The sequence below is a fragment of the Nannospalax galili genome, unplaced genomic scaffold (assembly GCF_000622305.1).
Source record: "Nannospalax galili isolate Female #2095 unplaced genomic scaffold, S.galili_v1.0 scaffold210, whole genome shotgun sequence".
Taxonomy (NCBI): Eukaryota; Metazoa; Chordata; class Mammalia; order Rodentia; family Spalacidae; genus Nannospalax; species Nannospalax galili.
The window spans coordinates 1,469,277-1,479,098 of record NW_008329365.1 but is presented as its reverse complement, the minus strand read 5'-3'; the positions used below and the strand labels follow the sequence as shown (position 1 = coordinate 1,479,098).

Sequence of the window (9,822 nt, the reverse complement as noted above, 5' to 3'; positions counted from 1 at the left end):
CCCCTCCTGACCCTAACCTGCCTTTTGACTTACACCCATGGCAACCAAGTCCCCTTTCTGGGGAGGAGGAATGGGCTTCAGTAAACAGATCTATTTGTGTGAGTCCTATTACTCATTTGAAGCAATGTCACTCCTTTTTCCACTGCGGTCTGTGTGTCTGAGTCAGAGGGAGCTACAACAGGGTTCTTTGAATTGATGGCTCACTCCCAGCCACTTCTGACTGACTGCCAATTTAGCAGGGCGTAGCTTACCAACATTTTTTTTTTTTTTTTTTTTTTTTTAAAGCCAGACTGATTCATAGAAACTCCTTTAAAACACAGGGAAAAGAAACCGCCCATCACACACCCCAGCACACCAGGGTAGGAAACTTATAACCTCGGGAAGCGGGTGCCTTCCGTCACTGCTGTCATATACTTCCAGAAGAGCGGACCAGAGCCGCCACTAGCTCAGGTCACTCATCATTAGGGCATCTGCCACTGGACCTTCTTCCAGGTAGGTAGGTCCGCTCCCTGCTGGGAGACCTCTGCAGCTTTTGGTTTAAGTCTCTCTCAGTCTCTCTCTCCCTCCCTCTCTGTCTCTCCTTTCCAGTGACTCTCAAAGAATCAAGTCCTTGAAACTTTTAGCTGAAAAGTAGAGACTAATTCTTTCTCCTCAAAGTTCTGAAAAACTATATTTTGTGGAGGGATCTGGGTACGTGAGCGGGACCTGGCTGTAATCACTTTCTCTTGCTCGTATCTGAGTGGGTTTGTGCTCTGAGGCTGGGAAAGGAGAAGGGACTTTGGAACACACCCAAGTGGAATATTCTTTATGGAGGAAACAACATGCCTTTGAAATGGTAGAGCAAACTTGCCAGATGTTTTATCTCTTCTGCTTCGATTCAAAGTGCTTCGAAATGAAATCCAGAAGTATAGTAACTTAGGAAGATATTAAGATTTTCCTCTTTATTTCTATGCAGTTTTCAGTTGGCAATCTCTGAATTGTTTGCTTTGTGCTGTGTTTGTTGGTCTTTTATTTTGGGGGTGATTGAGGATAACTATCTGGTTTTCGGTTTATTTTTGCTGCTGTTGCTTTTACTGCCCCTTTGCTTATCTGTGCACTTCTGTTTAAGTCTCTCTCTCTCTCTCTCTCTCCACACACACACACACACACACACACACACACACACACACACACATTCTCACAGGATGGGAAGAGGGGATTGGTTTGTTTAAAGAGAACCGTTAGAGAAACAGAGAGGGAGAGAGAGGCAAAGGGTGTTTCAAATAAAACGTGGGAGGGATTGCTTGGGTGGAATGGAGAGATTCCAGAATCCAGGGCCAGATGTGGAGGTGGGTGGGGGGAGGAAGAGGGTAGGGGCCCGGAGGACTGCTGGGGTTCTCGTAAAAACTGTTGCATGGCTTCAAGTTTCTACCCCAACCAGCTGCTTTCAGTGCTAAGTAAAAAGGTGATCTATCAAAAACGATTAAAGAATTTTCTAAGTGGAGGTGGAATTTTCCAGCGTGGCAGTGGACATTTGAGAACATTTATCTTATTGCTTTCCCCCGCAAATATTGTAGAAATACAAAGGCACGTGCTAAGCATGAAGTGAGTCCAGGGAAATGAAGAAGGTGCTGGATCTGTTTGCTTTTGTTTTTATTAGGTTAGCATTTTGGTTAAGTGTTTGTGAAGGCGTGGCTCATTTCAACACAGATACTGGTATGTTTTTTTCCTCACATAAACAAGATTGGAGAGAGTGACACGATCCAGCTTGCCTGATGAAGTGAGACCTTTCCTTTAGAAAAGCAGGCTGCTGGTTGGGAGAGAAAAAACCAGCCTGTGTGTTGAGCAGGCAGCCCTTGTAAAACTGCCCCCCAGGGGGTGATTAAGTAAGAGCTAGGGTAACTTCTCAAGACTTCGGGAACAACTCCTTTTGCTTCTAATGTTTATTACCTCCAGACCGACTGCGTGGGTGTGAACCAGGGAAGCCCTGAGCCAGTCTGCAAAAGGAGAATCCGAAGGGAAGGTGTAAACCAGAACCTATTGTACGATCTGTGTAGCTGGTTCAAATCCCATTGTAATATGAGTGTTCTGTGCTTCCCGCCCACTGTGGAGTGGGGGGCAAATTAAAAAAAAAAACCGCTATGATTCCTGCTCTCTGCTCTTCCTCCAGGAAGCGAGAGCCTCCCCCCTCCCCCCCAGCTTTGAGTTTTTCTGGGCTTCAGCAGAAATTTTTTGACAATCCTGGAACAGGAGCCTATTTTCCCCCTGTGGCCTCCCACCCTCTGTCGGATCCAGTTCCACCCAGTCTGCAGAATAGGGCGGGGGCCGAGTGCTGTCCAGGGCTGCTGGACATCCGGTCTGGCACCCCAGTCAGAGAACCCCCCCCCAATTTTACATTGTTCGAAGGCATTAAACTGTCTTGGGAGTTGGCAAAAAGCCATTAAGGTCCAGCCTGGAGTAGATCACAGCCTAAGACCCTGGCTGTCTGCCCGAGGTAAGGGACAGCCCCCTGCCCAGAGGACCAATGGCCCCCGCAGGCCTTGAGAAAGGTTAGCTGGTTTCATCACCCTTTTTCTGATTCCTTCTGGAGACAAAATAAGGCCAGTTCCAGCCTCGAAGAAGGGTTTCACAGAGGCCAGCAGGGATGTGGGCTTGTTTCTTGGTTCTGGGTGGCTTTGGGACGGGAGGCAGAGCCTCTCAGTGGAAAAGGAGCGCACTGCTCTGGAGGAAACAAAACTGTTTTTCTGTAGCCTGGGCAAAGCCCAAGGGGGGGTCTCTGCCTGGGAAATGGCCACAGCAAAGGGCACCAGGCATATTGCTTCCGTTCTCTCCCTTTCTTCCTCATGGTTTTCATGGAATTCTAAATTTGGAGTTGGTCATAGTAGCTCATGCCTGTGAGCTCAGGGAGCAGAGGCAGGGGATTACCAAGGGTTCAAGGCTAGTCCAAGGCACATAATGAAACTCGGGATCAATCAAAAAACAAAACAAAACAAAATAAAGAAAAAGACAAAACTTTGGGAGGACTCCTGGAGTTAAAGTCATTCCCTTACCACATGTAGAAATCTAACTTTCACACCATCTTGACAGATGGTCACCCCGGGGGCTCACAGCTTCTTAGGATTCCCAGGCAGCGGGACTCTGCCTTAGAAGGCATGTCCATATGCACCCTGCTTCTTTGTACAGCTTTGAATATCTGAGTTCTCTACATTCAGCAAAATTGGCTTCCTGGTTCTGCGGACCTGAAATAACCCAGAGGAAAAAAATCAGTTCCATTCTGTCCTTGCTCCACCCGATGCCCAGTGTTTCTGATCCCAGACACTTCATCTTTATTTAATATTTAATTAATATGGCTTGAAGGAGCAGCATTATTCCACTATCGAGTTTTATTTTCTTTCCTTTTTATTTATTTACTTTGTTACCAAAGTCTCAGAAAGAGCTTTTTGCTGTTTTTATTTGAGACAATGTCTCTCCATGTAACCCCAAGCTGGGGCCTAGAACTCTGCATCCTTCTGCCTTAGCCATCTCGCGTGCTGGGATGACAGGTGTGTACCACCGCTATTGGCAGAAAGAACATTAGAGGTGCTGAAGCTGTGCAACTTGTCAATCATCCCCCCATAGTTGTTTCTGAGGTATTTCATTTTCTAGGCACATGGTCGAGGTCCTGTCTGTAATTTACCACATATGCACACATTGCCGCCTGACCCACGAGCTCAAAGGCTGGTGGGACTCTCTTGTAAGCACAGAGTGATACACCCAGTGTTGCTACCTACTGGGTCATGATTAAATCAACCCAGTGCCCAAAACACAGGCTTCTAAAAGCCTTTTGGTGATGGTCCCATAATTTGGTCCATAGTGCATATAATATGTACTTGCACAGGGTTGCAACCGAGCATGGTAACAGACTGCCAGTCAAAGGCAGGCTGTCTAATTGCAAACAGTCTGAGTATCAATTCCTTGAAAGGCCACAGTTCTTGATTGGTATAGACCTGGAATTTTCTGGCCGCTTTTCAAATACTCTTCTCTGTCCAGGTGACCCTGAATTTCTAGGCTGTCTTTGCCATTCCAGAATTAGTGAAGCGCCATATGGATTCAGTTAGAAGTTTCTTTGAATTTCTAACACTAATCCCCTGAACATTATTCCCCAAGAATTATGGGGCGTTGTGACACTTCAGTGCCTGGCATCCTGACTGGTGAAACCACTTCCCTCAATTTAACTGGTTGATTCTCAGAAAGATAAACTGAAAAGATAAAAACAGTCATGGGAATGACTGCTCTGTTTCTTCCTTTTAAACCAAATGTTGGAGGTCAATGTTTTCTTCCTTGTTGTGGAAAAGGTATTTCTCTGGAACCAAAAGGGCTCTGCTGTTGGTGCTCTTGTCCTTAGGTGGCTGGGGCTGGCTTGGAATTTCCCAAGCTTCTTTCAGGGATCCTTCTTTCCTTCAAACAAGATGTTACAAGAGAGAATCCTTTGGTATAGGTTGGAAATGTGGCAAAACTTGTAGGTGGATGTATGATGGCTGAGTGGGAAGATGGGGCTGTGGTCTTGCCTTGGGTCTGTCATCAAAAGCAAGTTGTTAAGAAAAAAAAAAAAAAAAAAAAAAGCCAGGTGAGGTGGTACGCGGGATCCCACACCCCGGAGGTGGAGGCAGGCAGATTTCTGTGAGACTGAGGTGAACCTGGTGTACATAGCAAATTCTAGGCCAGCTGGGGCTACAGGGAAACCCTGTCTCACGCCCCCCCCCCAAAAAAAAACAAAATGAAGAAGAAACAGAACCACCAATGCTCCCGAGGCTCTGAAAAACTAAGACCTTTTCACTTCTATTTAAAGAAATCCTTTGTGTTCATGCTAACAACTAATTTAATCCATAAAAGTTGGTAGCCCAGCAGTAGTATTGCCTAGAATGTACAAGGTTCTGAGTTCAATTCCCAGCACTGGGGAGGGGGGGAGCGAGAGAAAGAAGGAAGAGGAGGAGGAGGAGGAAGAAAGGAAGGAGAAGAGGAGAAAAGAGGAGAGAGCATCTGGGGGCCCCCACTGCACTACTGGACCCAAGAGTCCTTGGGCACAGTGTTCAGAGAACTCACTCTTATCAGCCCAGTGGACATCACCCAGCACCTGGAGAGAGGGAAGAGGTTGAATTTATGAAACAAAGGGTGTCATCTCAGAGGAGGCTGTTAAGACATTGGCAACAGCAAGGAGGCAAGGAATTCACTAGGGACGAAATTGGGTTTAGCAGAGCTTGCCCTGGGAACGAGCTCCACCCTGTTGTCAAAAAAGAGAGCAGGTGGGGTATGGCCTTGTAGGTGTGGATGGGCGCAAAGGGGGAACAGATTGAGAGGAAAAGGAAGGTTAGAGGACAGGGACGAAATTGGGTTTAGCAGAGCTTGCCCTGGGAACGAGCTCCACCCTGTTGTCAAAAAAGAGAGCAGGTGGGGGTATGGCCTTGTAGGTGTGGATGGGCGCAAAGGGGGAACAGATTGAGAGGAAAAGGAAGGTTAGAGGACAGGAGGGGAGTGAGGGAGTGTAGAGCCAAGTGTATTCGAGGAGGAGGCAAGCAGGCCCAGCAGAAGAGAAAGAGCCAAGTGGACAGAGAAAGAGAAGATAAATAGGAAGAGCCACGCAACAGGGTCATTTCCACTCTGGTTTCTATTCCTTCCTCCTTCTCTCTTATTTGAGAGCCACTCAATGGCCTTTGATCAAAAGCCTGTTCTTTGTCTTTATAAACCATCTTTTGCTGTACTTAGTTTTGACATGACTGATACCAGCTTGGGGCCACTGGGTTCCTGTGAAGTGTTTCATTGGTGACATCCCGGTGTTTCTCCCTTCAGAGGGTCAGATGAGCATGGAGAACCCACTGAAGCCCTTGATCTTAGACCCGTTCTGCCCGATAACCTAAGCCCTTTCCCCTGGGGACTGGGAGAAGGGGAGGAGAGAGGTGTACTAATCTGCAGTATCCAGTTCTGCTCTAACAGCTGTGTTCCCTGAGAGCTCAGAGACAGTTCGGAAGCTGAGCCCCAAAATGTCCCTTTGCTAAAAGCTGCTCTCTGAGCTTCCACAGGGCGGGGGCTCCAATGCTGAGGGTGCAGCTCGGGGCTGAGACCTGGAAACCAGTCTCAGGGTTGGCAAGGGCCAGCTGTCTGTATAGGGTGGGCCTTCTTGGCGACCTGACAGAAAAAAGCAGTAGCCTTTGAAAGACCTTTTGTGTACACCATTGGCACTGTGTTGAGGGGCTGTGCTGACATTTTGATCAACTTGATGATAGGAGGAATATAGCCAGTAGTTAACTGTCAAACCCTCAGACAGGAGCTGAGGTGTGGTGCTGCATGCCTCAACCCAGCACCCAGGAGGTTGAGGCAAGAGGGCTGCTATGAGTTCAAGGCTAGCATGTACTACATAGTGAGTTTAAGGCCAGCTTGGACTTCATAGTGATTCTGTCTCAAAAAGTGAGGAGGGGCTGGGAAGATGGCTCAGTCAGTGAAGGGCTTGCCATGTGAACATGAGGACCTGAGACTGGTTCCCAGAATCCACAGGAATAGCTGTGCGGCTGTGGATTTGTCATCTCAGCATTAGGGAGGAGACAGGAGGATCCCTGGGAATTATGGCGAGCCAGCCAGGCAGAATCTTGAACTCTAAGCCAATGAAGAAATCCTTTTTGTTGTTGTTGCTTTGTTTGTTTGTTTATGAGACAGGGTGTCTTCCTTGGCTTGGGGCTCAAGATTCAAGTAGGCTGGAGAGATACCCGATGTCCTCTGGCCTACACATGCATGCACCCACACGCACACGCAGGCGCACAACCAAAGGAAAAAGAAAACCCTCAGATAGAAGAGAAAATCATGCTGGAGTACAGATCTAAGATGGTGGCTCCATTCTGACTGCATGTTGTGCGTGTGTGTGTGTGTGTGTGTGTGTGTGTGTGTATGTGTGTGTGTCTTGGTCAAAGAGCAGGAATGAATGATCCCAATACCTCTTAACCTCCAAATAGCCTGCTGCTCTAAAACTGCAAAGCCAGCAGCCCACCCAGCACACTTGGGTGCCTCTGCCCATCCACAGCCCTCCCAGCTCTCTAACATCCAAGAGACAGCGGCTTGGCTGGTTGAAGCATGTTGCCGCCATCTGCCGTCAGACGCACCCAAGCGCCTCCAGGGTCCAGCCACACCTTGATTTTTCTTCCTAAACGCTAGTTATTATCTTGGCAACCTCTCCCTGAAAGGCGAGCTGGCTGCCGGAATATTTTCCTTTTGTCAGAAGCGGAAGGCAACGAACGCTGCTGTCCTCACCCAGGGGACATCGCCCCATCAGATGACCAGCTGTGGTCCAGGGTGTGGGCTGAACTTAAGTCTCTCAGTCCAGGTCTGTCTTCAGTCTTTGCAGATGTTGTTTAGATCCACCCACTCTACTGGACACAAAGGAAGATGAGCGGAAATGAGAGAGAGAGAGAGAGAGAGAGAGAGAGAGAGAGAGAGAGAGAGAGAGAGAGTATTCTCTGAGGACACATTGGCAAAACAATATTCATGCTGTTTGCCTTTTGCATTCTCCGTGGCTCTCAGGTCCAGAGAAGTCTCAAGCTCATTTTACTGGCCTGAGTCTCTCACATTACACCAATGAGTAAACACAGCTTACAACATGAACTGCCTTGATTATGCATCAGGCACAGATCCTTCAGTGACCGTGCCAACCCTATTAGGTTCATGGGTGACTGTTAGGAAGTGGTGGGGTTGACGTTTGAACCTAGAATCTGTGCTCTTTATCACTCTGGACTCTGCCTCCCTAGAATCCACTGAGCAAACATGTTATGCAAAAACATTCCAACTCTGGCCGTTAGCCAAAAAATGTTTACGAGAATCGGCCTTGCTTTTCTAATTGGTTTTTCTCTTTCTCTCCCTCTCTCTCTCCCCCTCTCTCCCTCTCCCTCTCTCCCTCTCTGCCTCTCTCCCTCCCTCCCATGCGCTCTCCCTCTCTCTCTCCCTCTCTCTCTCCCTCTCTCCTCTCCCCTCCCTCCCTCTCCCCTCCCTCTCCCCCTCCTTTTCTTTCCTCTTCCTCTCTTCCCCCTCCCCTCCTTTCCCTCCTCCCTCCTTTTCTTTTTCTGTGTCGTTCCCCCTCTTCTTCCTTTCTTTCTCCTTATTTCCCTTCCTTTCTTTACTTCTGTCTCTCCTTCCCTCCCTCCCTCTCTTTCAACACATTTGCTGCTCTCCAGGCTTACCCCTTGGCTCCTCATTCTAATTAAGGGCAATAGTCTATACTAGGCTATATTAACACCAAATAAACACACGTTTTTCAGCAGTTACCCCATTTACAACAACCCACATTTGTGAACTGTAGCCCCTTTGCCCTGGGACCATGGGCAAAGCCTTTGCCTGGATCATGTAGACCCCTGTTTCTGTCACTGCCTAAATGCTAATGCTTCTCCTGGGCACCAAACCTGGCTGGATGTACTAAATATCATCCATAGTGTGAGATGCACAGAGCCAGGAGAAGCCTGCAGTTTTCTTCCCACACCAAGCATCTGACATCCAGAACCAGGGAGACAGGTCCTTTAGGATTCTTTTTCTCCACATTTCCCACACATGCCCCCCTTCCTCCCCATCCCTACCAAAAAATAATGTTGAGAATGGAAAAGTATACTTGACATAAAGCAACAATAACAAGTGCCAGGAAAGGCTCATCCAGGGTCCCATCCACTCAGCTTGTTGTTAATTCCAGTCTTTCCCTCCTCCAGATACATCCTCCTGGCTGTTCCCAAGGGTAGACCTTCCTTCTGCTTTTGTGTTCCAAGGATATCCATTTTGCCAACCAAAATGGTCCTCAGTGGGATACAGACAATTCAAAACCCAAAGAACAGGAAGAGTGCTCCTGACACAGCGGGGCAGACAGGCTTCCATGCTGCCCTGCACAGTGTCCTTGGGAAGCGAAGCAGCTTCAGTTGCATTTTGAGTGTCACACTGAGAAAGATGTGCACAGTCAGGGGTGACTCACGAAGGCCACATGACCAGAGCGGCTTGCCTTTCATCTTTCCTCCTGCCTTGGAGGAAGTGCCAGGTCTTTGATCAGATAGTGTGAAAAAGCTTTCACCCCAATTCACAGTTAGCCAGTAGGAAAGGGGAATTTCACTGCTGGAAGGATGTTGGGCAATGGAAAGACAGGAGGAACCAGTAATAGAGTCATCTCAGGACTGGCCTTTTGTTTGTTTGCATGCTTGGTGTGTGTGTGTGTATGTGTGTCCTTACTCATGCATGTGTGCACGTCTGTGTTTGAGACAGGCTAACCTTGAACTTGCAGTGTATCTGAGGATGCCTTGAACTTCAGATTCTCCTACCTTCACCTCCCAAGTACCGGGATTGCAAGTGTGCATTGCCACACCCAGTTTAAGGGGTGCTGGGAATTGAACCCAGGGCTTCCCTCATGCTAGGCAAGCAGTCTTACCAACTAAGCTACATCTCAGTCCCTGGGCTGTGTCTTGATTGGATTTTGTGATCTGAGTTGAGGTCCTCTAAAGAGTTCTCTTGGGATCTGAGGTGAGGTCCTGTGAAGACCTCTCTAGACCTACTGTAAGTTGACCATTCTATAAAGAGGTACAAGCCTCGTCAGGACCTCTTTTTAAAATTTTTTATTCTTAAATTATTTATTTAATAACCACATACCTAGAAGAAGCATTCATTACAACAGCATTGACATATTCAATAACATTTTCCTGAGCTAAGATGCATCTCTTTCAAAATTGGCTGTAAATTTTTAGGTTTACAGTTGAATTATTACAGTTATACAGTATTGTACTCAGTATAAACCCTATAAGACACTCACAGAGAGTATACTCCAATGCACTGCCAAAAGGACTTTTCTCCTCCCTC

At 47.6% G+C, this 9,822-nt stretch overlaps 1 protein-coding gene across 1 annotated transcript in view; it reads left to right on the top strand.

Annotated features, from left to right (window-relative positions):
• Positions 1–333: 333 nt before the first annotated feature.
• Emp1 (epithelial membrane protein 1) overlaps positions 334–9,822 on the top strand; it is a 21,811-nt gene continuing 12,322 nt past the window's right edge. Inside the window, exon 1 of the mRNA XM_008837421.3 lies at positions 334–492. The gene's annotated coding sequence lies outside the window, so the exon portion shown is untranslated. The remainder of the gene's footprint in view (positions 493–9,822) is intronic.